The sequence below is a fragment of the Macrobrachium rosenbergii genome, chromosome 14 (genome assembly GCF_040412425.1).
Source record: "Macrobrachium rosenbergii isolate ZJJX-2024 chromosome 14, ASM4041242v1, whole genome shotgun sequence".
Taxonomy (NCBI): domain Eukaryota; kingdom Metazoa; phylum Arthropoda; class Malacostraca; order Decapoda; family Palaemonidae; genus Macrobrachium; species Macrobrachium rosenbergii.
The window spans coordinates 16823556-16851343 of NC_089754.1; the positions used below are offsets into that span (position 1 = coordinate 16823556).

Here is a 27788-nt window from a genome sequence, read left to right on the forward strand (position 1 = left end):
CATTTTAATACAAGCGTGTTTTAAAATTTTTTTTTATATTTTCATATTTTTCCTTTTAGTGCCTATTACTACTGCTCTTGCATTCCCTCATTAACCCTTAATAGGGGATCTAAAACAGGTTTGGGTGGTGGATGGATCCCCTCTCAGGGGGATTGATATTGTGCGCCATACAATTTTGTCTGTAAAGTATCAAGCGGGAAAGAGTCTCCAAATATACCCAGGGATTGCTGTTGGTTTTAGTTCTTATCTTTTATGATATGATGTCAGTTATAATTGTAATTTTGCAAAGAAATATTAGAAAAAACTTGTATAAATCCAAAAAAATGCTACTGCGTTTCCTGATCTCAGTAAATTTACATAAATATTTTACAACAGATATGCTCAGAATTTGTTACTGATTTTATTTCTTATCTGTTATGATATTGTGCGAGTTGTAATTATAATTTTATAAAGTAAATTGAAATAAATTATCAGAAAAAACATGTATAACTTGGTAAAATTTACAAGTGTTTTGTAAAAGAGGCCCCACACAGGGTTGTAAATAGTCACTTTTAACTTCCCTTGGAAAGTAGGGAAAATTTTGTAGAATTTTTTTTCTTATACCATGTGTATTTGCATATCTTCCTCTTTTCATTGATGTGTTTTTTCTTAAATTGGCCAACCTTAAAGTTTGCCCGCTCTGGTGGTGTGCATGATATATAATTAGCCGATCCCTTAAGGGTCAAGAGGTGTGAGAAGCTTCTCACACATTTAATTCCTGTTCTTTAAATGGGAAAAATGGGATTTCCTTGAACCTCATTATCCTATGCTGCATCCCAATGGTAGGCTTTAAAGGAGTTTACTAGTGTCACTTTTCCCTGCTTATGTACATGATTGAGAATCTGAAAATTTGGAGTGGGTGTTTAACTGCCCCATCAGTCTGTTGCTGTAAGTGCATACTTCAGGTCACGGCAAAGGTTCATAACCTTGCATGTTTTTCATGTTTTTGCAAATACAGTACCAACCAGTTCCATTTGAGAAGCCTCCCACCTGATGAGAAAGTATCCTATATGAAAGGCAGTGGTTTGTATTCATAGGAAGAAGTGCCAAATTTTTTAAGATGTATTTTTTTTTTTACATACAAATCAGAGCCTTTTGTTATAATTCTACCTCAGCCATTCCTGCATAGTCACTTTTGCCAAAGGGAAGAGCATTGGATTACTGACCTACCTACCACCAATTAACCACCTTGTTACTAATCTACACTAACTCTTTCCAGATTGTGGCAAGAATATTCCTATGTAAAGGACTGGTTTGTATACAGTATCAGGGAAAAATACAAATTATTGTACAGTATCTAAAATTTAAGGTATAAAAACACTTAGGGGAAAAAATGGCTATGAGATAAGTAAGCAATACAAAGAAGTGGGAATAAAGAGCACAAACATCATCATCATTTTCATAAACTTCTTGTCGTTTGTTCCCATAATGGGATTAGATGAAAAATGAATTTTCTCCATTATCCTCTGCCCTCCGCAATTTCTCCCTAAATTTCCATCAGTTCTAGTTTTACGCAAAGCCTCATGAAAGAAGAATGAATAAAAGAAATACAGTGGCATGAAAAAATTATTTATTGGTAACAGATTAAAGTAGTATATTGGATAGGAATGTGAGAGCTGTTGTCCCACCCTTCTGAGAAAAGATAATACAAAGTATTTTAACAAAACCAGTGATTGACATTTCCTGGCTTCTTGACCTTGCCTGAAAGATTTTTTCTGATACAAGAGGTGAAAATGGAAGCAATATAAAGAAGTTGGACATCTTGATGGAGAAACAAGTCGTAGGAAAGAAATTAAAAGAAAAAATGTAGAAAGTTGAGGGGAACTCATCTCCTATGGTAACAGTATTTTAATTTTTATTAAAATTTTTATCCAGTTGTACACTTTTGAAGGAATTGTTAGGATTTGATGGACATTCTTTTGTTTTCATGGGAAGACATGCATGTTATTCGATTACAGGAAATTTTGCAGATATTCAGGAACATTGAAAAGTTCATATGTTAATTACGTAGTTTATAAACAAATGTTTCCTTAGTCTTCTTAGTCTGGCACTGTAGGTGGTATTAAAAGTTTGTTGCAATGTCTCTTTGGCCAAAACTGAATTTTTTTCCTTTGCTTATTTGTTTTCTCTTGCCTCTTCCTAATGTCTTGTCTGATTTCTGTAATTCTATCTTGCTTAAACTTTCACCGGTCATGTAAGAAGCCACAAATCCTTTGCACAAGCCATATAGGGAAGTCAAGAAATGTAACTCACTGGTCTTGTTATATTATTTTCAAATAAGAAATTAACGTTTTTTTTTTTTTTCATTATAAGCTGATCTCTTAATTGCTCAGAAATTACCACAGTAACTGTTAGTATGTATGTGGAGTTTGTATACTAAAGTGCTATATATATATATATATATATATATATATATATATATATATATATATATATATATATATATATATATATATATATATATATATATATATATATATATATATACATACATACATATGTATATTATACATATTATACATACATACATACATACATACATACATACATACATACATATATATATATATATATAATATATATATATATATATTATATATACAGCAGCAGTCCCCGGTTTGACGGGGTTCCGTTCTTGTGCCGCGTCATAACCCGAAAATCGTCGTAAACCGGAAAATCATCGAAAATCGTCAAAAATCATAAGAAAACCCTACTTTTAATGCTCTGGGTGCATTGAAAATGACGTAAACTGCATTATTATTGAGTTTTACCTAAAAAAAACCTTCAAATTATGATTATTCTGCCGTTTTGGGGCCAAATTTCTTCCGTCGGATTGGCGTATTGACGCGTCGTAACCATGGAACATGCGTCGTAAGCGGGAAATAATTTCTGATGAATATATTTGAAAAGTGTCGTAACCTCGAACGTCGTGTCGGAACCATCGTAAACCGGGACTGCCTGTATGTATATATATATATAATTTATATATATTATATATATATATATATATATATATATATATATATATATATATAATATATATATATATATATATATATATATATATATATATATATATATATATATATATATATATATATATATATATATATATATATATATATATATATCTCCTGTGTGTGACAATGATATTCTCTGCATAAAAAAACTCCATGCGTAGATTTACCATTGTCCAGTCCGACAGTGGTATTCTATGCATAAAAAAACTCCATGCTTAGATTTACCATTGTCCAGTCCAGGGCCAGCCTCTCTCACCACTTGCCTCTGTATAAGTATGCAGAATGAAGGTACCATGGTCAGGTCTTCAGAACAGTATGCAATGTTCCTACAGTCAGAACTAGTTTCTCGACCCTCTCTTAAGTCACCATTGTATTTGACGATATGGGTACACTAGAATAGTAATTAATACCCAAGTTTACACAGTAAAGTGAATTTGTGATACAGTACTCATAATTTGAAAATAAATTATGAAATTCCTAAAAAGGGGTTTGATTTACATCCTGTAATTTAGCTTAAACACCTCACTGTTGGTACTAAATTAGACCATCAGGCACCTTTAGTTTAATATGTGGTATTTTAGCCTCCGGTGAACAGTTATAGTGGTTTCTTATCTTATTTTACATTTTAAAACATGCTTACTAAGCAGGTAATAAGTTATTGACATCTAAACACTTTTTCAAGCCAGTTTCCTGGGAAAATATTGAAGATGTTCCCAATACAGTATTACATGATTTGATTATCAGTGTTTTTTATCTGTTTTATTATTGTAATTAATAATAATGCATAAATACTACTGTCTTTTGTAGAGGAAATATATGTATACAGTATAACGAATGGCGAATTATAAACCAAAGATGGAGAGGGAGAGGGAATTTAACAATGAAGGTATCATATATGGTAAAAACACATAAATAAGAAAGGAAAAATGTTTGCAGCATTCAGGATGCCCAAAATTTGCTCAAATCTCAATAAAGTAATAATTTAATGTATTTTTGCTTGCTGTCAGAGGTTAATGTCCACTGTAAGGGGGGGAGGGGAATTACATAGCTGTAGTACATGACCAGTTGAAGTTGAGAAAACAACCACTACAGTGCATCAGCTAGTAAACAGTTATACATTATACACATTGTTGAAATATAAAATACATTTTACTAGTTGAGCACAGTGTATCTAGGGTGCTTTGCATTTTACAAATTGTTTCATCTTTAGAAATATGTATTATGTATAGTCATTTTAGAAATATGTATTCTGTATAGTCATTTTGTAAGTGCATTTTATTAAGTTTTTATTTTAATTGCATTTTTACTCAGTTGTATGTTGTCTGTTAAAAAACCACTTACCATCACAGTCAGTGATGGTGTCACATAATGATTCTAAGTAAAGTTGAGAATGCAAGTACCTGTAACAGGGTTTTTAAGAATAAGGCACAAGTTGTATAATGTTCTTTGGAAACTGAGTCTGAATCTACTCCTCATTTATCAGTATGGTTAGGTTCTAAAGACCAACCCATTAGCCTAAGGGAAAATCAAATTCTCAATATTTTTAATTTAAGGTAGTTTAAGACTGATAGAGAGCTTACTCCAAATTACCATGCCTTGATTCATCATGAGGTGGACCTATTTTTTATAACATTTATACTGTGTTGAATATCATAAAGGTCTTGTTAACTATATCATAAAGGTCTTGTTAACTATATCATGTCTTCATGCACTGTGATCCCTATCAATTAAAGACAGGCTAAACAACCATAGCTCTGTGGAGTCTTTGTGAAAGTTTTGCTGCCCCTTTAGGGAATTATCATTTTGCTTCATGGATTCATTTTTTACATTCAAAAGCCTGTAGTACAGAAATACAAACCAGAAATGCATATGTTTTATCCTCAGTGCAAGCTGGAATGGTTGTTGAACATGTAACAAGGTCGTTAACTGGTGGATGTGGGGGTGAGTTGGGAATACCCATTCACTCACCTTCTGCCTTTAACCATATTTTCTTTGGATGCCATGAAGAGGAGAGATCTCCCTGTGCTCTTTCTCTTCCATGTGGAGAAAAAACATAAACACTATTGAGAAAGGTGTGGGCATCCTTGTGGGCTTTTCATTATTCAGGGGAAAAGTGTGCACCTGTTTATTGTCCTGCGAGGAGTATGCTGGTGGGGTTCTCTGTGGGAGAAGTTTAGTGGAAAGAGGAGGAAAGATGAAGTGTTCATCAGCCTTACTGGGGGCAGTATGTCCCTTGTGACTCCCCAGAATCCTTTTAGCTCATTACTTCTCTTCCTTCATTCCTATTCTACAACAGAGGATACAGTACTTATCTTTTAGGGTGTTTAGAGAGGGGGGGTTAGTGCTTGATAAGTGAAGGAGTCCTGCCACCTGCTCTCTACAGGTGATGATGCTGGCGTTGAGGCTGATGCCTTCACTAGTCGGGCTTTTTCCCCAGTACCCTCCCCTATTCTTCACCCTCCTGAATTTACTCATATGTTCCAGGTACTATTGAGAAGATGTCATTGGAGTACCCACAAAAAGTATGGTCTATGTTTACCATCCCTAGTAGTCCATATTTTGCAGCTTTCATGACAACTTAGCTGCTTAGAAGCAGCTCTCTCATTTGCCTGCTACCACTATTGCTGCTTCCTTGGCTCTCCAGTAGGAGGGGAATCCTTTTGCAGTAGTATTCCTTTAAGTGGCAGACCCCACAGTTACTGCTTTAACATCAGCCTCAGCTGCCCTTTTGACATTGGACCAGCAATAGTCAAGATAGGAAATTGTATTCTCGATGCTCTTCCTCATCCTCTTCCTTTCACAGGAGGGAGAAGGGGAAGTCTAAGGTCCCTCGTAAGAAGCCTTGATGGACTTCATGTGAGTGCTTTCCCTTTTTGAAGGGAAGCAGGGCTCTCTGTTACCGATAGGTGTTCATCCAGCCAGCTTACTTAGATAGGACAACTTCACTCAACTCTTCCCCTTGTCATCCTTCAGGATCACCTGTGGATGAGTCGGCACACCTTGCTCGCTATGCACATGATCCATCATGGGACTGACACACGTGGTTGTTTGGGGCAGCTCCTCTCGTTGTGTCTCTAAGGAGACAAAGGGAGGAGTAGGTGTGACCAGTTCGAGGTCATTGGACCATTAGCATACTGGTGATGGATTAGGCACTTCCCCCCATGCCTCTTTGCAGGCACACTGAGGTGAGCCAGCTGTGCTTTCTGTGGGTGTGGAATATATTCATCAGCCACAAGTCGTTTACAGTAGTAGATGCTGGCTAGCTACCTTAAGACCTTCATCATTAGTCCTCCATGGCACAATGTTGGTACAGATTACAAAGACTCCTAAACTCTACCCTTTCAGGCTGCAAACAGTGATAGGTACAGTGAGTCACCCCCATAGATCTCCCTCACCCCTGTAGATCTCCTCAGTCCTATGGATAAAGGGTAAAGCAGATTTTGAATAATCTTTATATTGCCAGAAATCCATTCAAAATAACAAATACCCCAAAGTGAAAGTTCCCTAAGATAACATTTTTCCATTGATTTATTGGGGCTAAAACGAATATGAGAGAATGGAAGCCCACTATGTTATTATTGAACATGTTGAAGAACAAAAACTAAACTTTTATATGTATAGCTCCAAATTCACTTCTGGCATTGCATTTTTTTTTTCTTTGTAGGGTTACACTACCTATCGTCCATGTTATAAAAGTAACTCACACAGTAGTCACTTAGCTAACAGTTTCTACTCGCACGGCAGCTTGAATTTGAAATTTGTGTTAGCAATTCTTTCGTTTATGTAGGTGACTAGCCCCACCCACTTTCGGGGTAAGAGAGGAACAACTCATTCAAGAGCTTCAATTTGTTTCTGCCGGCTTACAACCACACATGGTTTTAAGAGTTAAGCTTGGTTTTGGATTCAGTTTGATGTCTTCCCTTTCGGGTGAAGTATTTTGCCTAGGGTAGCCTTCGGCATATGTACGTACTGTAGTTAGGTCTTCAGTTCAGTGAAACCTCTAATTGGACAGTTGCTCTCTCGGTGAGATATACTGACTTTGACCTTTTTCTGTTAGTTGACTAATGTCTGACTCTATCACTTCTAGTTTTCGGTATTGCAGCAAAGACTGCAATACTCGATTGATGAAAGCATACTGTGATTCTCACACTGTTTGCACTACGTGTAGAGGACAAGTTTGTTCTATTGACATAACCTGTGAAGAGTGTAGGGATTGGAATGAGAAGAAATGGAAGACTTTAACTTCTCCCTTGATAAAGTTAGAGAGAGACCATAAGAGAAAAGCGGCTTCTAGAGCTGATGTTAAATCATTAGCTAGCCAGAGTATGACTCCTAAGTCTAGTAGTATGGACATGCCTGTTGTCTCTTCTCCTGCTCACTTTGTCTCTCCCGTGTCCAGCCCTCCTCTGATACCACCTACTACTTCTCCTGGTTCCTGCGCTTCCGAACCTGATGGCTTCGCCAGCCTTGAGACCAAGTTTGACCAAAAGTTTGAGTTTATTGCAAATACAGTGGTACAATTAGGGGCATCAGTGCATGTCCTTATGGACAGAATAAGTGAGAAAAGTGCAAGTGAAGAGATAGTGGAGGAGGTGGCTGCCTGTCCCACTGACTATCCTAGGCAAAGGTCATTGCCATACAGTACTCCCCCAAACCTGGGAGGAGGCATACTGGAAGCCCAAGGGAGGTCAGTGGGGTTGACGATAAGCAAAAATCGCCGATAACTGAAAATTGGCGATTTTCAGCGCTTATAGGCACCAGTAACTGGAGATCAGCACTTCTGTTAGGTATGTATTGGTGCCAATACCAGATTATCGGCGCTGGTAAGTGGAAATCGGCGCATATCGGCCCCGAAAATTGCTAATTTTTGTTGCTGGACAAGCACCGACAATGGTCGCCGATCACTGGGGGCTGCCCGTAGTGGCTGAGCACTAGTAGTGCCCAAGCGCCATGCAGTCTCTGAGTGTCCTCTGGCACCCAAGCGCCCTTCTTCAGTTGAGCACCCGTTATCAGCTGATTGCCCAGCACCAGTTCCTGTTGGTTTGGCATCTTATTCCAAGAGCCCAGAGCGAGCTCCTGCTGGCTTTGCTCCTCCTAGTCCGTCTCCCGGTACGGGGTCTTTCAACTTCAGTAGAGCTGGACCCTTCATTAGTTTCTATCCAGCGTCAATTGGACAGCATTCTGGGGCTCCTTCAGAAATCTTTTTCATCATTTAAAGCCTCTGTGGACCCTTCCTTGTCCCTGATTTCTTCAGATGAGGAAAATCTAGGCCAGAACTCTTTCCCATCAGCCTACGCATCCTTGCTCAGGTATTTGTTGCTGAACTTCTCCGATTTCTTCACTCCAGCGGCTCCTGCTTCTCTGGCTTCATCCTATATGATGAGCGACCAGCCAGCCCCGAGAAGATAGAGAGAGTTGCACATAAACCTCAAGGAGTTAAAAGCAACCCATTTGGGACTAAAACATTTTTTGACGGAAGTTCTCACTCCCCTGGCAAGGTGCTTCCATTTATTGGGCATCAACATCTGACTCTATCTGGGAGATTGGATACTCCATTCTCCTGTGAAGGAATGGTGCATGGAGGACCTTCAGAAAACCCTATTACTGACACAAGGCCTGTGTTTATTGCTAAACCTGGAGAAATCCCAGCTGACTCCTTCTCAGGAAATTCTCTGTTTAGGGATGAAGATAGATTCTCAGAGTTTTCTGGCTTTTCCATCCTCCAAAAGAGTAGAGGACTACCTGAGGAAAGTCAGTCTTTTCCTTTCCCTTTGTTCTTGCTCAGCCACCCAATGGATGAGTCTGCTGGGCACCCTGGCATCCATGGAACAATTTGTAAGGTTGGGAAGACTACACATGAGAGCCCTACAGTTTTTCCTAAGGGTTAATTGGGATTGGAGGATTCATCAAGACTTGTGCTTTTTTCTGTTAACACAAGAGATCAAGAAGGACCTGCATTGGTAGAGCTCCACAGACAGGATGATGGAAGGAAAGTCTCTTCTCACTGTGAACCCCGACCTAGACTACTACTCCGACGTGTCAGATCTAGGTTGGGGCGCTCTCCTAGGGGACAAGAAGTTTCTGGGATGTGGCCCCAAGAAGAGAGAGAGTTGCACATCAATCTCAAGGAGTTACATTTTTCAACGGAAGTCCGCAACAAGACGGTGATGGTCCATGTGGACAACACCACAGCATTAGCATACATCAGGCTTCAAAGGGGAACTCACTCTTTCTCTCTCAGTGAGACAGCAAAGGCTCTGCTTCTTTGGGCAGAGCAGAACCAGACCAAACTGGTCACGTTTCATTGAGGGGAAGTTTAGTGTGGTGGCGGACAAACTGAGTCGTCACAGGCAGATCCTCACTATGGAGCGGACCCTGGACCGTCAGGTTTGTGCTGACTTGCAGACACTGTTCTGCTCCCCTATTCTGGGTCCTCTAGCATGGGCAACAGACACTATGCTTCAGGATTGGTTCAACCTGGACCTTTACGCCTTCCCTCCATTCGGGATGATAAAGGAGGTTCTGAATAAATTTCAGTCTCACCAAAATGTCAAGATGACCCTAATAGCTCCGTTTTGGCCTCGGAAGGAATGGTTTCCAGGATTTCGTGGACTCCTTGTAGACTTTCCAAGGCTCCTTCCTTCGATTCCAAGTCTGCTCAGACAACCCCATTTCAGGAGATTCCATCAAAGTACATCCACTCTGGCCCTGACAGGATTTTTACCGTCAACAAGCTCATAGGAGCGAAGGGGTTTTCAAGATGTGCGGCGGAAGCTATTGCTAAATGTAGACACCAATATTCCAGTAGAGTCTACCAGGCAAAGTGGAGAGTTTTTAGACTGCTGTAGAAGACATAACATTTTGTCTTTTCAGACAACTATAGCTCAAATGACAGATTTCCTTCTCTACTTGAGATCCTCCAGAGGTCTGTCTTCCTAGACCATTAGAAGGTATACGTTAATGCTCAGCTACGTTTTTGACACAGAGGATTCGACATCTCTTCGAATCAGGATCTCTCTGACCTTATTAAGTCGTTTGACACTTCCAAGCTCAGGAAGGAAGAGATGTTTTCTTGGAACTGGATGTAGTCCTTAAAGGGCTCTTGGGTCCATGTTTTGAGCCCCTTTACTCTTCCTCGCTGAGGGATCTTTCCAGGAAGATAATTCTTCCCATGGCTCTAACGTGAACTCCACACAATTGATAAAAGGATTGGAGTCTCCCAAGGGGATGCAGTCTGTTCCCTCACCCAGGGCTTTCTAGCGAAGTACGAGAATCCGTCACAACCATGGCCCTGTTGTTTTACCATCAAAAGTGTAGTGGATATTTTAGGCACAGAAGAAGAGGAGGCTCTTTGCCCTGTGAAGAGCTCTTAGATACTGTATCTGTCTCCAAAGGACTGAGAAGATCAGAGGACCGGCAAGTAATCTTTGGTGCTTGGTGAAGAAGCCTTCTAGACCCTTATCAAAGAATGCCCTCTCATTCTTTTTAAAGGACTTCATTTTGGAGGTGCACTCCCAGATTGGAGAGGACGTTTTGCCTGTCTTGAAGGTTAGAGTTCACGATTTTAGGGCTGTTGCTACCTCAGTAGCCTTTAAGCATGAACTATCTCTTTCTTTCATTCTTTAAGCAACATACTGGAAATGCAAGTCAGTGTTCGCTATGCATTATTTGCAAGACATAGAAGCGGTCTATGAGAACTGCAGTAGCTTAGGAACTTTGTCTGTGGCTGGCGTAGTGTTGGGCGAGGAAGCTTAGGAAGCATCCCTTCCATCCTTCTATCTCTTTGCCTCGACAAAGGGTGTCGAATCCTAGGGGAGCCTGGGGTTACTATGTACCTGGAGTGCCCACCAGTTTTTTAGTGTTGGGTGGTGGTTATTTTGTTTTAATGTGGTGTAGGCGACAGTGTTGTCTGGTTGTTCTTGATTGTGGTACTGTGCCCCGGGCAGGGGCAAATATTGATGCTTTGTTGGCCATCGGAAGTATCCTTCACTGCAAAGCCCCTACTAATACTTCATCAGCTATCAGATTACTCGTTCGTTACGAAGTCCCCACTTGAGTAGAGGTGCTCCTGGCTATACCACCACACTGCTACAAGGTTGAGATGAGCACCAACCAGAGGCAGTATCTACCTGCAGTAGCTTTCTCACCAAGTAAGGAGACAGCAAGCTTTGAATCACTGGTAGCCTATTTTCTGTTTTCAAATTCATTAACCTTATTAATGTTTTGGGGTACAAGATGTCCATGAATCCCCACCACCTGTCAATGTGGATTCAGCTAAGTAATTACTGGGTAAGTTACTTTATAAAAATTACATTTTTATAATAAAACAGGTTTTATATATGCTTACTAGTAATTATGTTCCTCCCCTAGCATGAACATTTAAACATAAACAAATTGAAGCTCTTGGCTGAGTTGTTCCTCTATTACCCTGAAAGTGGGCAGGGCATCATCTACATAAACAAAAGAATTGCTACTGCGAATTTCAAATTCAAGCTGCCTTGCAAGTAGAAACTAACTTAACTAAGTGTATATGAAACTGTATTTATTATAAAAATAGCATTTTTAATGCAGAACCGTGTGGAATTTTAATGGCTGTTGAGAGAATTACAACTATTCATGAAGGAAATATTACTAATTTTAGTGACTCATAAAGTGTTTTACAAAGTCAAAGTGCTTTTAACTTGACTAAGCATTTGGTTTTAAAAATTCAAGTGTGGCTTTTTTTAATGAACTGCAGAGGAACACAAGTAAAATTTTGTTGGGTCCCAGGATGTGTAGGAGTGTCTGGTAATGAAGAGGTTGACAAACTAGCCAAAGAACCTGTAGCTGATTTGCTTCCAAGGAAATACAGGCAGTCCCCGGTTATCGGCGGGGTTCTGTTTCTGAGGGTGTGATGATAACCGAAAATCGCTGCTAACCGAAAATCATCGATTTTTGGAGCTTTTTTCGGCAATTTTCAGGGCTTATCAGCACCGAAAAGTGCCGATTTTCGGTTATCGGCGCCTCTGTTAGGTATGTATTGGCGCCAGTACCCAATTATCGGCGATTTTTGGCGCTGAAAATTGCTGATTTTTGTCGCTAGACAAGCCCCATAAAACCGGATCGCCGTTACCGGGGACTGCCTGTATAAACTATTTGATGGCTTCTTAACCTTTGATTCAATACCCTAGTCTTAGGGACATAAGGAGTAGCCTTCTCTCTGTTACCTGAGATGAGAATGGCTGGTACATTCTAGCCAAAGTCCTTGGGGAAGAACCATTTACAATGCTAGTGTCATTTTTAGGCTTGTGTCAGAAGTAAGTCCTCTGCAAAAGCTTTAGATGTACTTTTTTTATATTATAATCTTGTCTCTGTATCCATAGTTTTTCCTGTACTGTACATATAAATTTTGTCATAATCAATAAGAATCAGTATCATTCAGGGGGGAAGAAGGGAGGGGGTCACTGTGGGTGGCAATCCCCTTCTTCCCAGGAGTAGGAGATTGTTAGTGGCAGATTTATGGTGTGGAACCCTGGGTGGTATCAGTCCTTTGGGACAGATACAAGATTCCCTTTAAGTACTGTTGTTCTCCTCAATCTCCAACACCAATACTGTTCCATCAATAACTTCTGGACTCATCAAAATCTCTAGCCCTGTCAGTGGAAGTAGAGGTGATGAAGGAAAAGGGCATTATTGGAAGTCATAAATGTTAGTTTCCAGAGTTTTACAGTTGTCTTTTCCTGGAGTTGGACCAGATACTGTACAGGTACCTACACTTTGAGCAACCAGTCAAAGTGTAGATCCTAAGATGTGACTCCCTCCGCCCCCCCAACTTTGAACAAGGTGGATAGAGGTACAGCTAATACCATCACTTGGTGTTAGTCAGAATTAGCTGCCAACTGACTTGAATTCCCCCCATGGGGGATATCATGAGTCTCTTGAATGCCTTTCCTTACTTGAGTGAATCCTCTCCCTCGAGGACTCAATCTCACCCAAGGCCTTACTGCTCTTTCATCCCAAATGCCAGCCTGAATAGTTAAAGGAGTCATTGCATCCCCTGCTTTCATGTGTAACTGGTAGTGTGACAATTTTGTGTGGGATTCAACTCCAGGCAGTTGTCACAGATGACCTCTCACCTCAGGAATAAGTCTCCCATATAAAAGGCAATGATTTGTATTTATGCAGAAACAAAATTTGAAAGTAATTTGTATTTTTCTTTTTATCATAATCCCCACCTTGGTGTGTCTGTGGTATAAGGAAAAATGTCTAGTGGCAGAAGGTGAGTAATGAGTATTCTCCATTCACCCTTCATAATCACCTTGTTACTAAGTTCAGTGACTGTTTCAGCTCATGCTGTGGATACTCTTATATGATAGGCTCTGGTTTTTATACCTAGAAAAAATACAGTTTACTTTAAAAAATTTACTTTGTATTTCAAGACCTTTTGCTGTAACATCTGTATTGAATATTTTGTTAACATCTTATTCAGCTGCTAGTAACCAAAGAATGCAGTGGGCATACAGTGACACATGTATACACATAAAAATAGAAACAAAATGAAAAAGATTGGTTTGTTCTTTGACACTTACCTGACAGATATATATGGCTGTATTCTCGAAAAGGGACTGACAGAAATTCAAAACTTACGGCTGCGCGGATTGGGCCAGGTGGTTAATGCCATTCGCCCGCTGGGGCGGGTAGCTATCAGAATCATTCCCATTTTCTATTCAGATTTTCTCTGTGCGATTATTGTCAACACCTGTTTGTCAGCACCTCCGCTTGAATGATTTGAGCTTTTCCACTGAGTATTCTGGTGTCTTTTGGTTTTTTGACTTTGGATTTGTGGATAGGCATGCTGGCTTCTGTGGACTGATTTGATTTGGTTTGTATTTCTTGAACAGATCATCTGGTTCTAAGTTCTGCTAGTTTCAGGGTGTGTGTTGTGAAGGAGTGTAGGTGAGGCTACCCGAAAGCTTGGTAGACCCTCACACAGTATGCATGAGATGTAGGGGCATGTCTGTATGTTGGATGATAGCTACAAGGAGTGTGAATCGTTGCACAGTTGCAGTTGGAAGGCTTACGATTCTTACGTTACGAGTTAGAGCGTGACCGTGTAAGGAGGTCCTCCTCCAGGAGTGTGTCAGTTGGTGGGAGTCAGGGTATTAATTTATCTCCTGTTAATCCTACTAATGCTTCACTTCTTTCCCTGTAGAGTTAAGCCTTCGAACCCTGTGATTGCGTCTGCAGTGTGCCTGCGCAGATTTTGAGCTCCATTCGTGCTGAGTCTAAGGTGTTGGCTATTGAAAATGCAGTGAAGTGTAGTGATCCCCCCAGTGTTGTGGAGGGGGCGTCAGATCGGCCCTATAATGCCTCTAGGCCTGGACCTCTGCCGAACTCCCAGGACTTAGGGAATGGGCATGTCGAAAGCCGCAAGAGGTTACGGGGACCCCCACGATCTGGCGTCCCACCGGCGGAGCCTTGTTGGCGATCTCCCCAGGCTGCCCGAGATGGGTGCTTTCGCGCCTGGGTCGTAAGACTGCTTCTCGTCCTCGGCGCCCTCTCCATATGAAATTCGCGTTCTGGTTGGACTCGTCGTTCAGAGGAGCTTCTGTTCAGGAGGACGCTTCTTCTCCTCTTTCGTGCTTAGAGTCTTCTCGACTGGTTTAAGTGACTTGCCGCCACAGAAGGACAGGACTTCTGAGAGGGCGTTGCCCGGCGATCCCAGCCACTTTAAGAAGAGAGCTGTCGTCGCCCTTGGTAGAAGGAGGAGGACGTCTCCTTCCCCCTCTTCTTCTCATAAGAGCAGCCCTTCTCCTGAGAGGGTTTCCTCTCCTTCGAAGCGTCTTCTCCAGGATATGCAGCGGCAGTTAGCATCCCTTCTCGCTGTTAAGGAGGCGGGCCTGCGTAGCGCCCGTAAGTTTGGCGCTGCCAGTTAAAGAGATCTAAGGGTCTCCCTCTCCCTGCTCTTCGTTAAGTCTCTCTCCTGCGGTTTCGTAGTCGTCCTCATACGTTCGTCCGGATCATCGGCTTTCCTTGCCTTGGCAGTGATCGCTGGCTGATCCAGGACACCCCTCTTACCTTCGGCTAGCCGCTATGAAAGTAGGATTAGCGCCAAAACGCTCTTCGCGACACTCTCTTGCTTCTCATCGCTTCGTTTTGGCGTTCGGCGGGGCCTCCCCAGGGCCAGCTTCTCTTCTTTCCGTCTGGATTCTCTGGCGCTGCGTCAGGACTCTCGTCAAGAAGCTCGTCAGGACGCTCGTCAGGACTCTCGTCAGGACGCTCGGCAGCTTGTGAGGCAGGACGCTCGTCAGGACGCTCGGCAGCTTGTGAAGCAGGACGCTCGGCAGGACGCTTCTGTGCGAGTTGCTCCGGACTTTTCTTCTGCTTCTTCCCACGAGAGGAGGTCTCTTGGCCAGGTGGACCCAAGGTCTTAGTCTTCCTCAAGCCCGGAGAGAAGACTCTCCTGTCATCCCCTGTCGAAGAGGGAGGTTTGTCTCAGGAGTCGGACTCTGCAGAGCAGGAGCAGCCCCCTCTGTCGTCTTTCTCCGACTACCAGGTTTTGGCTAGTATGCTTAAGGAGCTATTTCCAGACAAATTTCAGCCTTCTGCTCCTCTTTCCCCCATCGCCGGTTAGCTTCTTGAAGTGCAGAAATGTAGCTTCCTGCAAATGAAGACTTCTCTTGCTACTAGGAAAGCTCTCCAAGAGGAGTCAACTCTTGGATGGAAGACGAAAGTCTCAAGAAATCTTCCTTAAACACCCACGTCTAGATTGTGCGGGAAAGCTGGAATGTGGTATGAGGCGGAGAGAAGTATCAGGGTTCTTCTTCCTCTCAGCGACTTTGCGAGTCGTTGATGCTTCAGGAGGTCTCTCCTTTCTTGTGAAAAGTGTCCTGGGCCTTTCTGAAACTGACCACCATCTGAAAGGCCTTTTCAAGTCTATGGGGTCTTTAACTTTCTCAGATTGGTGCTTGGGGCCTTGGACTTGAGGACTCGTAGTCAGATTCTATCTCTGGGGGAGCTGTCCAGTGTACTGTCTTGCATGGACAAGGCCGTCAGAGATGGCGCGGATGAACTGGCTTCGCATTTTGGTACAACCCTCCTGAAGAAGAGGGCTTTATACTGCAATTTTGCTGCCAAGTCGGTTTCTCCTGTTCAGAGGGCTGAGTTACTTTTCGCCCCTCTGTCTAGCCATCTCTTCCCCCAGCCGCTTGTCAAGGATCTCGCCTCCAGCCTTAAGGAGAAGGCTACTCAGGACCTCCTTGCACAATCTTCCGATCTAGTGTCCCATCACGTCATAAGGGACTACCCTCGAAGAGACAGAAGCCCTTTCGTGGGAAATCTTCCTCCTCTAGACCCTTTTCGCGAGGAAGAGGCCTCTCCAGAGGCGGAGCCCCTTCTTCCCAAAGGGGCAAGAAGTGACTTTCTACACCTCCAGACACCAGTAGGAGCCAGGCTTCTCCTGTTTTCGGAAGCCTGGAAAGTAAGAGGGGCGGATTCCTGGTCCCTCAATGTAATCAAGAAAGGTTACAGGATCCCGTTCCTCGAAAACAACCCCCTGTCCTCAACTCCCAGAGATCTGTCGCCCTCTTACCGTCCGGAGAAGCAACAGATCCTTTTAGATCTGCTGGAAGAAATGATCGAGAAGAAAGCCATAGAGCGAGTCCTGGATTTGGAGTCTCCAGGTTTCTAGATCGTCTCTTCCTGGTTCCAAAACAGTCAGGGGAGTGGAGACCAGTCCTGGGCGATCAACAGACTGAACAATTTATGCGTCAAAAGAAAGTTCAAAATGGAAACGCCCCAGTCTGTTATCAATGCGCTGCAACCAGGCGATTGGATGGTCTCTGGACCTCCAGGGCGCTTATTTTCATGTCCCCATTCATCCTCGATTAGAAAGTATTTGAGATTTGTCCTGGGGGCGAATTGTGTACCAGTTCAAGCTCTCTGTTTCGGACTGAGTACAGCTCCTATGGTATTCACAGTCCTGATGAGCGTTGCCCGGTGGCTTCATCTTGCGGTCATAAGGATCTCGCTCTTTCTGGACGACTGGCTCATTCGAGCATCGGAGAAAGGTGTGCGGAGGACTTACATTCAACTTTGGAGCTGTGAAGTCCCAAACACTCTTGTGAATTTAGAAGTCACATCTGATCCCCTCTCAGTCCATTCTTTATCTGGGGATTCAGATGGATTCAGTGGTTTTGAGCCTTTCCATCCCAGGAGCGTCAGCAGCACTGCTTCGTAAAAGTTTGGCCTTCCTGGGAAAAACATGCTCGGTGAGGAATGGATGAGGTCTGCTGGGGACCATTTCATCACTAGAAGTTTGTTTCCTGGGAGTTACATCTCGAACCCCTACAGTTCTTCCTTGCGGACAACTGGAAAGTGAGAATCTGGAGGAGTCTCTCAGGATCTCTCTCTCTGTCAGGAGACCATCTTCGGTGGTGGCGTCCCATGAGATTGCTTGAAGGGTCTCTCTCTCTTCAGAACCCCGACTTACGTGTTGTTTTCAGCAGCGTCCATGTGGGATAAGGGGAGTAGCAACACTGGGGAGTAATGAGCACCTGGAAAGGGGAACAGGTGTCCTGGCATCAATCTAAAGAACTGGGAGAAAACAACACCACGGCCCTGGCGTACCTCAAGAAACAGGGAGGTACTCATTCTCGGTCCCTGTTCTTGATTGCCAAAGAGATCCTGCTGTGGGCACATTCTCGTCGGGTGACAATTCTCACTCGTTTCGTAGCAGGGGTCGAGAATGTACGCGCGGACCTTCTCAGTCGGCAGCATCAGCTTCTTCCAACAGAGTGGATACAGGCAGCGGAGTGTGTCAGGGCTTTGGAAAGCTTTGGGGACGTCCTGGTGGACATTTTTACAACTTCAAGGACCACAAGGCTGCCTCTTTACTGCTCTCGTGCTACCGACCGGGGCCTAACGGTAGATGCCTTTCTCTGGGACTGGAAGGGTCTAGACCTGTATGCCTTTCCCCCATTCAAGATTCTGAAGTGCATCCAGGAAGTTTAGCTTCAGAAGGGGCCGAGAATGACGTGTCAGCCCTTTTGGCCTTCCAGCGGAGTGGTTCACAGAGGTGTCTCTCTTGGTGGATTTTCCAAGAGCAGCTTCCTATGAGAACAAGATCTTCTCAAACAACCCCACTTCGAGAGGTGCCACAAAAACCTTCCCGGCTCTAGGTCTGACTGCATTCAGGCTGTCGAGAGTTGCTCAGGCGAGAGGTTTTCTAAACCAGTATGGCTAAGGCGATGCGTAGCGCCAGGAGAGCCTCCTCAGCGCAGTGGCCTGCCAGTCAAAAGTGGGTCATTTTTAGGAGTGGTGCAAACTTAATCAATTTCCTCTACCACAACCTCCTGTCCCAGATAGCAGACTTCCTTTTTATTTGAGAAAGGAGTTAAAGCTGGCAGTCCCTACCATCAGGCTACAGGGTATGCTGTCAGCGGTCTTTAGGCATAGGAGCCTTGACTTATCGGACAATAAAGACCTTCATGATCTTCAAAGGGTCTTTTGAGGCGTCTAAGGTAGCCCCTAAGTTACATAGTGGAAATTTAGATGTCGTTCTAAAATTCCTGATGTCCAAGAGATTTGAACCTTTGCATTCTGCTTCCTTCAAAGACGTAACCAAGAAAGCTATTTTCCTAACTGCTCTGGCGACGGCGAAGAGAGTTAGTGAACTTCAAGCGATCAGCAAGATTATAGGTTTTAGAGGCCCTGATGCTGTCTGCTCTCTGAGCCCTATGTTTCTTGCCAAGAATGAAACCACCGTCCCCTTAGCCCCAGGTCCTTCGAAATTAAGGGCTTGACGGACATCACTGGACAAGAACCGGAGGAAGACCTGTGCCCTGTCAGACTCTGAAATTTTTACTTACAGAGGACCCAGGATTGTAGAGTCCTTCTAACAATCGTTTGTTAACTCGGTTAAGAGGCCTGATATACCTCTCTCGAAATGCCCTGGCGTTCTTTTACGAGAAACACCATCATAGGCAGCCCATTCCAGTGTGTGCTAGGCAGTTTGAGAACTTTGAAGGTCAAGGCTCACGAAATGAGCCATTGCTACCTCAGTGGCTTTCAGAAAAACCAGTCTCTCAATAACATTCTGGGTGCCACTTTTTTGGCCAGAAAGCAATTCTGTCTTAAGCTACTCATTATCTTCTGGAGTAAGGCGTCCTATGAGAATTGCTGTGCGCTGGGGCCTTACGTTTCATGACTCTGATCTTGGGGGCAAGCGACTCATCCTCTCCTTTAGTTTTGTTTTTGTGTGTTTTTAAATATATTAGATGTGTTGTTTTTATGGTCGTTGGGTCTTCACCAGTGGTGGTCATCCAGTCGACAGTTTATGTTATTTATTTCAGCAGCGTAACTGAAGCGGTCAGGTGGTTGTTTAGTTTGTCGCTTGCCCTCATAAGTAGAGTCATATGGTCTAGTCACATTGTGGTCGCCCGTTGACAGATCATCTAGATTTCACCAGCTTTATAGGTCTCTACCTCGCTGGAGTTCTCTAGTAAAGCAGAAGCAGACTTGGGTGACAGTAATCACGAAGTCAGCAATGCTAACAGGTAAGGAACCAAGGCGTCAATCGCCTACATATGTTTGTTTCCTAAATCCTATTCTGTCTCTTCCCACCTCCAATGGTGGGATTCAGCTATATATATCTGTCAGGTAAGTGTCATGAACAAAATGATATTTTTATGATAAAATAAAGTTTGTTCATGCCCCACTACAACAGATATATGCTAATCGCAATTACCCACCTCCTCCCTCAGGAGACAGTAGTTCTAGATTCTAGAAAATCTGAATAGAAAATGGGAATGGTTCCTGATACCCGCCTCCCAGCGGCGGGGAATGGTACTAACCACCTGGCCCAGCTTTACGTGTGCCGTAAGTTTTAATTTCTGTCGGTCCCTTTTGGAAATACAGCTTTATATATATCTGCCAGGTAAGTATGAACAAACTTTATTTTATCATAAAAATATCATATTTACTGTTTATTGTACTTTTAATGGGGTTTGTTTCTTACTGTGTTATACTGTAAAAGGTATTTTTGAGAGTGCATGCTTGGGATATAAAATTGGACTAAGCTACATAGTAACTGTAAATCTTTTCTCTAGGCTTTCAGCTTAAACATTTTTTTCACCCATCATTACTGATGGTACAGTAGTAAGTTGAGGTGAGGTTGTACATATGTCAAGTTCTCAGACATCTTGAAAATCTCTTATTGTCACATTTAAATACATTTGTCAAAAATGTATGGGCAGGTGTTTACATGCATCAACTGCCAGTAGTGTTGTGTGATGATATCAATTCCTTTAATGTATTGCAAGGTGTATCACAAGGTGAGTTTTCAGTAGAGTATGCTGTGAAACCCATTTTTAGTATCTAATTCCAATGAAAGCTAGAAGATCTACAGTATTCATATTTTTTTCAGTGGATTTGGTGTCTTCATTTATTTGTATCTGTATTATTTGAATTTACGCTTTCATATGTGGTGTACGTACCCTCTAATGTATGTAGGCACACTCAGTGATATTTGAATATGTTCTGTTAAGAAGTCTCTATTAACTGCATGTTACAGCAACCTGTCTGGTACTGGATTTTCTCAGATAACAGTACTACTTGTTTTAACAAATTTTTCAAGCAAAGTGTAAATTAATGTTGACAGCAAAAGAATATGGAGTGATGGGAAATAGTACTTTGAAAATCTACAGAATAAATAGAAAGAATAGGAACTAAAGGATGTTGACATGGCAGAGGGATTGATAGAGAAAGTGACATTTGATAGTGGAGCCTTGAGGGAAAAAAGTAGATGCTTCTGGACCCGTGGAATAGCAAATAGTTTGGTGAAACCAGCTGGAGAGTCAGTCACTGATGGGCTGACCAGACTAAATGAAAACATTAGTAAGGAAGAAATGGGACCAGAAGGGTGTAATACAGTACTAAGTATACAAAGGAAAGGGGAATGTATTAGTTTTAAATCTATAGAGGAATAAGAGTGCTGTAACATACCTTAAAAATTTTTGAGAAAGTGCTCTTGATATAGATAGTTGTCAAAGTAGCAACATGAGGAAAAATAACAGAAACGGTTTTTATAAATAGTTAACTACAGGACAAGTACTTTGCAGAAGGGAAGAGGATATATAACATTTGTGAATCTTGAGAAGACTTTTGACGAGAGTATCAAGTGAGGTAATTTAATGAGGGTTTGCAAAAGCAAAGGGTGCCAAAAAGACTCATTGAGCAAGTGACCTATAGTAACATAGATCTGATCTATAGTAACATAAATAAGAAGAATTTAAAATTAAATGTTTATCAAGGCTCACAACTAATTTCCATGCCATTTGTCTTGATGATCGAGTAACCCACAGAGGAGAGTAGAAAAGGAGGCAGTTGTGACCTTTTATATGAAAATGACCTGGTGTTACAGTAGAATCAGAGAAGGAGTCTTAGAAATAATAAAAGATGGAAGAGTAGTATAGATTAAAGAGGACTGAAAATCTGAGGAAGCAAAACCAAGAAAGTGGTAACCAGAGATGCAAAGGAAAAACGGAGTTGGAAAGTAGCTATTTGAATATTGCAAGGGAGGTTTAAGAATGCGTACATTACTGTACTAGGTATCAGATGTAGCAGGATTACAAAATAATAAAAAGGATAATGGATTTAAGAAGCCAAGTATGCACATGGAGCAAATAGTGAAGAAAAGAGAAAGGAGGCACTTTTCAGTATTGTGGTGAAAGGTGAGGCCCAAGAGCAAGTACAACATTTTTGTTACCTTGGTTCATGTGGGATTGTGATGTTAGTATTAAGAGGGCAGAAAGAAAAAGCCTTGCTATAGCCTGGTTAAAATAGAGAGATTGGTATACTACAGGTACCTGAGTTTCCCATTGGTACCCAGTAAGGGGTACCACTTAATGTGTTTTGATTCAAACTCTAGATTGTACTAAAGGTTTTTGTAGCATCCCTTTGTTCCCTAGATATTGCTTTCTGCCTTTTACGCATTGAGATTTGGTGGTATCTTTAACTACGTCATGATAAAAACAGTAATCCCATTAGCCAACAGAACTACATGGTCACTTACAAAAGAAAATGTAGTTTTAAGAGGTATGACAACAAAATGCAAAGATACCAGGCTCTGGAGGTAATAGTATAGAGGATGCAGTTGCAGGTAAATGAGGTGTTCAAAGGCTTGAAAGAAGACATCTGAAAGACTGAGATCGTTTAAATGTGATGAGAAGAGCAGACAATAGTTGATCTGGTAATAAGTAGTTATGAGAGCAGTAAGGAGACCAGTAGGAATGTTCAGAAAATCATGAGGAAAGGAAATAGATGAAGACAATTAACAGATTGGTATTAAGGCAAAAAAATGCATAAGATAGAAGAAAGGAGTAGAGCATTAATGATATTCCTTACCATGTAAAAGGTATGTCATTTCGGCATCATATACAATTGTGAAGTTTATAATGAAAGGGCAATATGAAAAAATGAGGAGCAACACCCCAGGTTAAATGGAAACCAATTACCGGACTCCTACTAAAGAAGAGTATCTCATTTGCAAACAACCAAAAGCTATACACATGCACATAAAAGGCATAACTTGCAGAGGCTTTGGCACTTACCAAAAAAAAAGAAAAGGTAATTTGAAAATTTACAAGGTTTTGAGATTCATGACTGAAGGTCACTGGGAAAAGGAAGAGGCAGAGAAATGTCCTGTAGCCAGAAAATAGACACAGTAGAAATAAGGAAGAGTTGGTTTGGGCACTGGATGTGAAGGGATGAGGAACATCTGTTAATAGAAGTAGTAACTATGGAAGGAGCTCAATGACAACCTGAAGGAAGGCTCAGAAAATCATGGGAAAAAGGCATAGTTGAAGACGTACTAGTACGGTATTCAGGGAAAAATTGCATGAGAAAAAAGGGAGAGAAGTTTTCATGTATAACCCCCGAATGGAAAATTTTAAGAGAAAAACAGTGATGTGATTGTTACTGAAACAAAAAAAAATATTTTTTTGATGACTTGTATTTTTGTCTAACATTTATTTAGAAATTTTGGGTACAGTAATCCCAATCTCAAAGATGGTAATGCACCTTATTTTGGAGAGATCTGCTTCTTTGTAAATACATTTCAATAATTCCCCCTCCCTGTTACTCCACAAATGAGCTTTTTATTTTCATTTAATAAAGTGACACTGTATTATAGTCTGTTTCACTGTTGTTGTTATTGTTAGTATAATACGTAGTATTACTGTATTTACATTTTGGCAGATGATGTCTGGTGTTTGGGCTTCGTCAGGCCTATCAGGGGTACCAACCTTAGATGGCCTGCTGTCCCATTTCACGTCTTCATGCATCCTCCACTCTACTGGGTCTCGTGCTACGCCTTCTAGTGCGATGCTATTGGTTCTCTCTACTTATCATCCTGGCTCATCTCCTGTTCAGCCTACAGTTGCTCCAACAGCTCGCATACAGAGTTCGTCTGCTCCTGTGACGTCACTGCCTAGTTCTACTATGACATCATCTGCGGCTGCGCCTCTGCTTTCTCTCTTGTTCAGACTATGTTTGACACTGTTGACTCAGCCCTTCGAGAGAAATACAGCCGTATTCTTAAGAGGAGGTGGCGTAGATCATCTCCTTCATCTTTGTCGTCTTCTCCATCTTCTTCATCATCCTTATCTTCGTCGTCTGCCCCTCCTGTTCGTTCTCGCATCAGATATTGGAGGATTAAGGACTTTGTTGCAACTCCTCTCCCCAAGAAACAGGAGACCATTTCTTCTTCTTTGCCTTCGGACCAATTCCATGTTTCTCCTGCACACATATGTGTTCCTGTGGGAAATGTGTCTTGTCCGTCAACCTTTCGCCATCAAGAATCTTGTGCTGAGGAGGACTCTACAGTTGTTCCTTCACCTCCAATGCATCCTGTTCAAGTTAGGAGAAAGGATGACAAGGTTTGAATAAAAAAATCACGAGTGGTAGATTCTCTACTTATTCAACCTCCGAGAAGTCCTTTCAGGCCTACGCCTTCTAGACGTCTTCGTTCCAAATCACGATCGCCTAGGAGAAATCGTGATCCCTGGACACAGAGAACGGGAATTGGATCTAAACATTTTAAAGTTGTACATATCAGAAGAAGAACTGTATATCTGACATCCATAGTCTGAGACAGACATAACAGTTGCTTTGTCTAGCAATGTAAAGTTGGTCTTTCAGCTCCCAAATTTTGTGAGATAATTCCTTCATAAAATTTAATGCATTTTACTTTTGGCCTTTATATAGGCTATATGCACCTTGCAGTTTAGGTGTGTGTGTGTGTCTATGCGTGTGTGTCAGTGGCGTAGCTGGCTTTCCATGAGTGGGGGCCTAGGTGGGGCCAAGATATTTTTTGAAGGGGCTAAGAAAATTATACAAAACTAATGTACCAATTCTGTAATTAGTAAAATATAATATTCTCAAATGTATATATCCATGTGAATGAAGGAAAATAATAGTATTAGTAATTAGTAAACTTGTATTTGAAATTATAGAGCTCAATTTTCAATTAATTTTTAACTGTTACTAAATGTAAATGCATCAAATACTGTAATGTAAATTTCCTCACAACCTTATATTCAACACTAGCCTAATTTCTATGATCTAGTTTTAATTTTCAACAATAGTTTCTCGTTGGACGAGTCGGTAGAGCTCTCGGCTAGCACTCTGCTAGGCCCAAGTTTAAGTCTCTGGCCGGCCAATGAAGAATTAGAGGAATTTATTTCTGGTGATAGAAATTCATTTCTCAGTATAATGTGGTTCGGATTCCACAATAAGCTGTAGGTCCTGTTGCTAGGTAACAAATTGGTTCTTAGCCACGTAAAATAAGTCTAATCCTTCGGGCCAGCCCTAGAAGAGCTGTTAATCAGCTCAGTGGTCTGGTTAAACTAAGGTATACTTAACTTTTTAATTTTCAACTATAGTATATCCTTGTCATGTAAATATGTCAAAATAGTGCATATCATCAATTACACAAAGGACTTATGACCCTCCAAAATCTCTTCAAAATTTCAAGCTATCCCATTCCCTCTTCTTCATCTCCTCTTCCTGGAAGTTAACTCTAAGCAGCAGTAGCAAGTTGCATTGCACTTATATACGAAGTGATTGAAACTATAGTTACAGTTTTGAATAAGTTGATGACATTAAGTGGATTGAAAATATCATGAACAAACATGTCTTTTGTGTTAAAAACCTATAACCATAATTCTGCTTTTGACCACCAAAGGATTAAAGTTTAGCTACAAAGGGAATTTTAACTGGGGGCCGCCAGTGCCCCCCGCCCGCCATAGCGATGCCACTGGTGTGTGTGTACATGTCAAAGATTATGCCCAAGAACTTTGCTGTTTGACTTATGGGTACATAATGATGTCCAATCTTTAAATCAGCTCATTTTTTCCCACTTTACTGTTGCATAGAACACAACTGCTATGGTCCTTTTCTATGGAGAATAGGAAACTTACCGCTGAGGCCTTAACAGTTTCCTCACTGGTAGGTGTAGCTGAGTTTTGAAAGTTTGTTCCTCAGTGTTGGATATGAGAATAGATTTATTGTCACTTTTTATTTGATGCTGGAGTTTTGTTTCTCTCTTTGTACTTCACAATAATTTCATATTCTCTTTCAGTGTGTCTTTTTCCTATGATAAGTGTGGTGAAAAGTCCTATTTTTGTTATGAGTGCAAGTTGTTGGTAGATTTTTTTTTTTTTGGTAGTTGTGAGGCTTTGTCAGGTGACATTTTGTAAGATGTTTCCAAATGTATATTTTCAGTTGTTTCATGGTTCATATATTCCCAAAGGTGTAGAGTATTAAGGACTAAATGTACATATGGTCAGAGGTATAATATCATTATTCTTAGAATCATAATGTTTGCACTGTTGCACTATAATTCTCTATGCTGCTACTCATCGTCTTTGTTAGTTGTCATTACACAAATTTCTTGGAAGGGTCATTGAAACCATTGACTTTCAACTCTAGTTTGGCTTTTCCTATGGTCACACCTGTTTTGTTGTGTGATCCAAGATCAGTATATCTATAGGGTGAGCATTATCTGGAACTAGATTGATGGTTTTGACCATTTTGGTATACAGGATTCCAAATAGTCGCTTAAATTGCAAAAATGTGCATTTTTAATCATTACATTTTTTGCAGTATGCGCCCATGTTAGCATTGTAGGGGGTTTTGTTATGTATGGTCTGATTTTTCTGCCTTTACTTTTAAGGGGCCAAGTTTTATCCATGGAACTTTGTTTTATTTACTTTTAGTGATGTCTATTTTTTTCATTTCTTGGTAATATTACTGTCCCGTGCATGCTTTTCATTGTGTCTGCTAACTTTAGTAGATATTATCCATATTATTTATTTTATTGTCTTATAGTTGTCAGGCTGGTTTTTGGTTGTAGTTTCGGTAAGTCGTTAACTTTCTTTAATTTGTCTAAATGACATATCAGAGTAAGAATGGATCAAGGTGGATGAGGTTTAAAATATTTCTTTTTTTTTTATTTCCTTTCATTTGATTCTAAAGTTGCAAATATTGATGCATCATTTGGGACTTAAGGAAATTTTAGTCTGTTTATGTATTGGGCATCAACAGTTGAATTAAGAGTACTACTCATAGGACATAAGCTAATTAATGCATGTGACATCCTCTTACCTATCAGGGTTTGACATAATTCTTATGCCGTATTCAATCAAGTCACCTATTCTTATTTTTGCCAGCGAGGAGGCATGCCATCCATTGTCAACCTCCTTCATCCAATCCAAATTCAACTACATGCTTATGCTGTAATAAAAGGCCTTCCTCCACTGAAGAGAAAAATAGAGTTGGGGAAGGTGGAGGGGGGTTAGAAAGTGAAAAGCCTAACTATTTAGGCTAGTACTGTACTGAATAGGTATTCAAGTCTGAGTAATGATATTCAGACTCAGATAGTTGTGCTTTGATGCTTCCATCCAAAACAAGGGTTTAGAGTTTGGGGAGGTTTCTATGATAACCAAAACCAAGGTTGGCCTTCCTCCAATATATTGTGATGTATACCACTAATAAAGAACTTTTTATTGAATTGCTTATCACATGGGTTTCATGAGCTGTGAATTTACAGTTCTTTGTTTTTTTTTCCCGTCATAAAATCTGGAGCGGCTGCTTTTGTACCCCTGTAACAACTCAATACCAGCACCAGCTTCTGTTTATTCTCAATCACTTCGGTTTTCCGAAATTGGCAGTACGTGTTCATGGAGCAAATTCACTCCCCCAGAAAGCTTTCTACCTTTAGATACCAGTTGGGTACACAAAAATAAGTGTTTCCAATATCAAGACATTTATTGCTCCTACAGAAATACAAACCATCACTTTTTATGCAGTGGTATCCCTGAACGTGAGCAGGAGATGGTTGTTTAACTTGCTAACAAGGTAATTAACTGGTGGTTGAGGGTGACTACAAGAAATACCCTTCACTTGCATGCTGTCACCAAACACTTTTCCTTTGGCCATCACCTAGTGAGATGGGCTTTGCTCTTTGCTAGGCTGCCCAAATTTTAGTGTTTCATTATTTGCTGTATTTTTTTTTTATTATAGAGTAAAAACAAGTACAGGCAGTCCCCAGGTATTGGCGGGCTCGGTTATCGGTGATCCGGTTTTTTGATGCTTGTCTAATGATGAAAATTGGAGATTTTCGGCGCTGATATGCGCTGATTTCCACTTCTTGGTGCCAATAATTGCATATTGGTGCTGATACATACCTAA

General features: G+C 41.2%; 1 protein-coding gene across 2 annotated transcripts in view; it reads left to right on the forward strand.

Annotated features, from left to right (window-relative positions):
- The window catches only part of LOC136845735 (zinc finger protein 436-like), a 78708-nt gene extending 51593 nt beyond the window's left edge, over window positions 1–27115 (forward strand). Inside the window, exon 3 of one of the 2 annotated variants that reach the window (XR_010855232.1) lies at window positions 23295–27115. The gene's annotated coding sequence lies outside the window, so the exon portion shown is untranslated. Of the gene's footprint in view, window positions 1–1258; window positions 1390–23294 lie in introns of those variants that run through there. The other variant, XR_010855233.1, reaches the window with a different exon arrangement.
- Window positions 27116–27788: the final 673 nt, after the last annotated feature.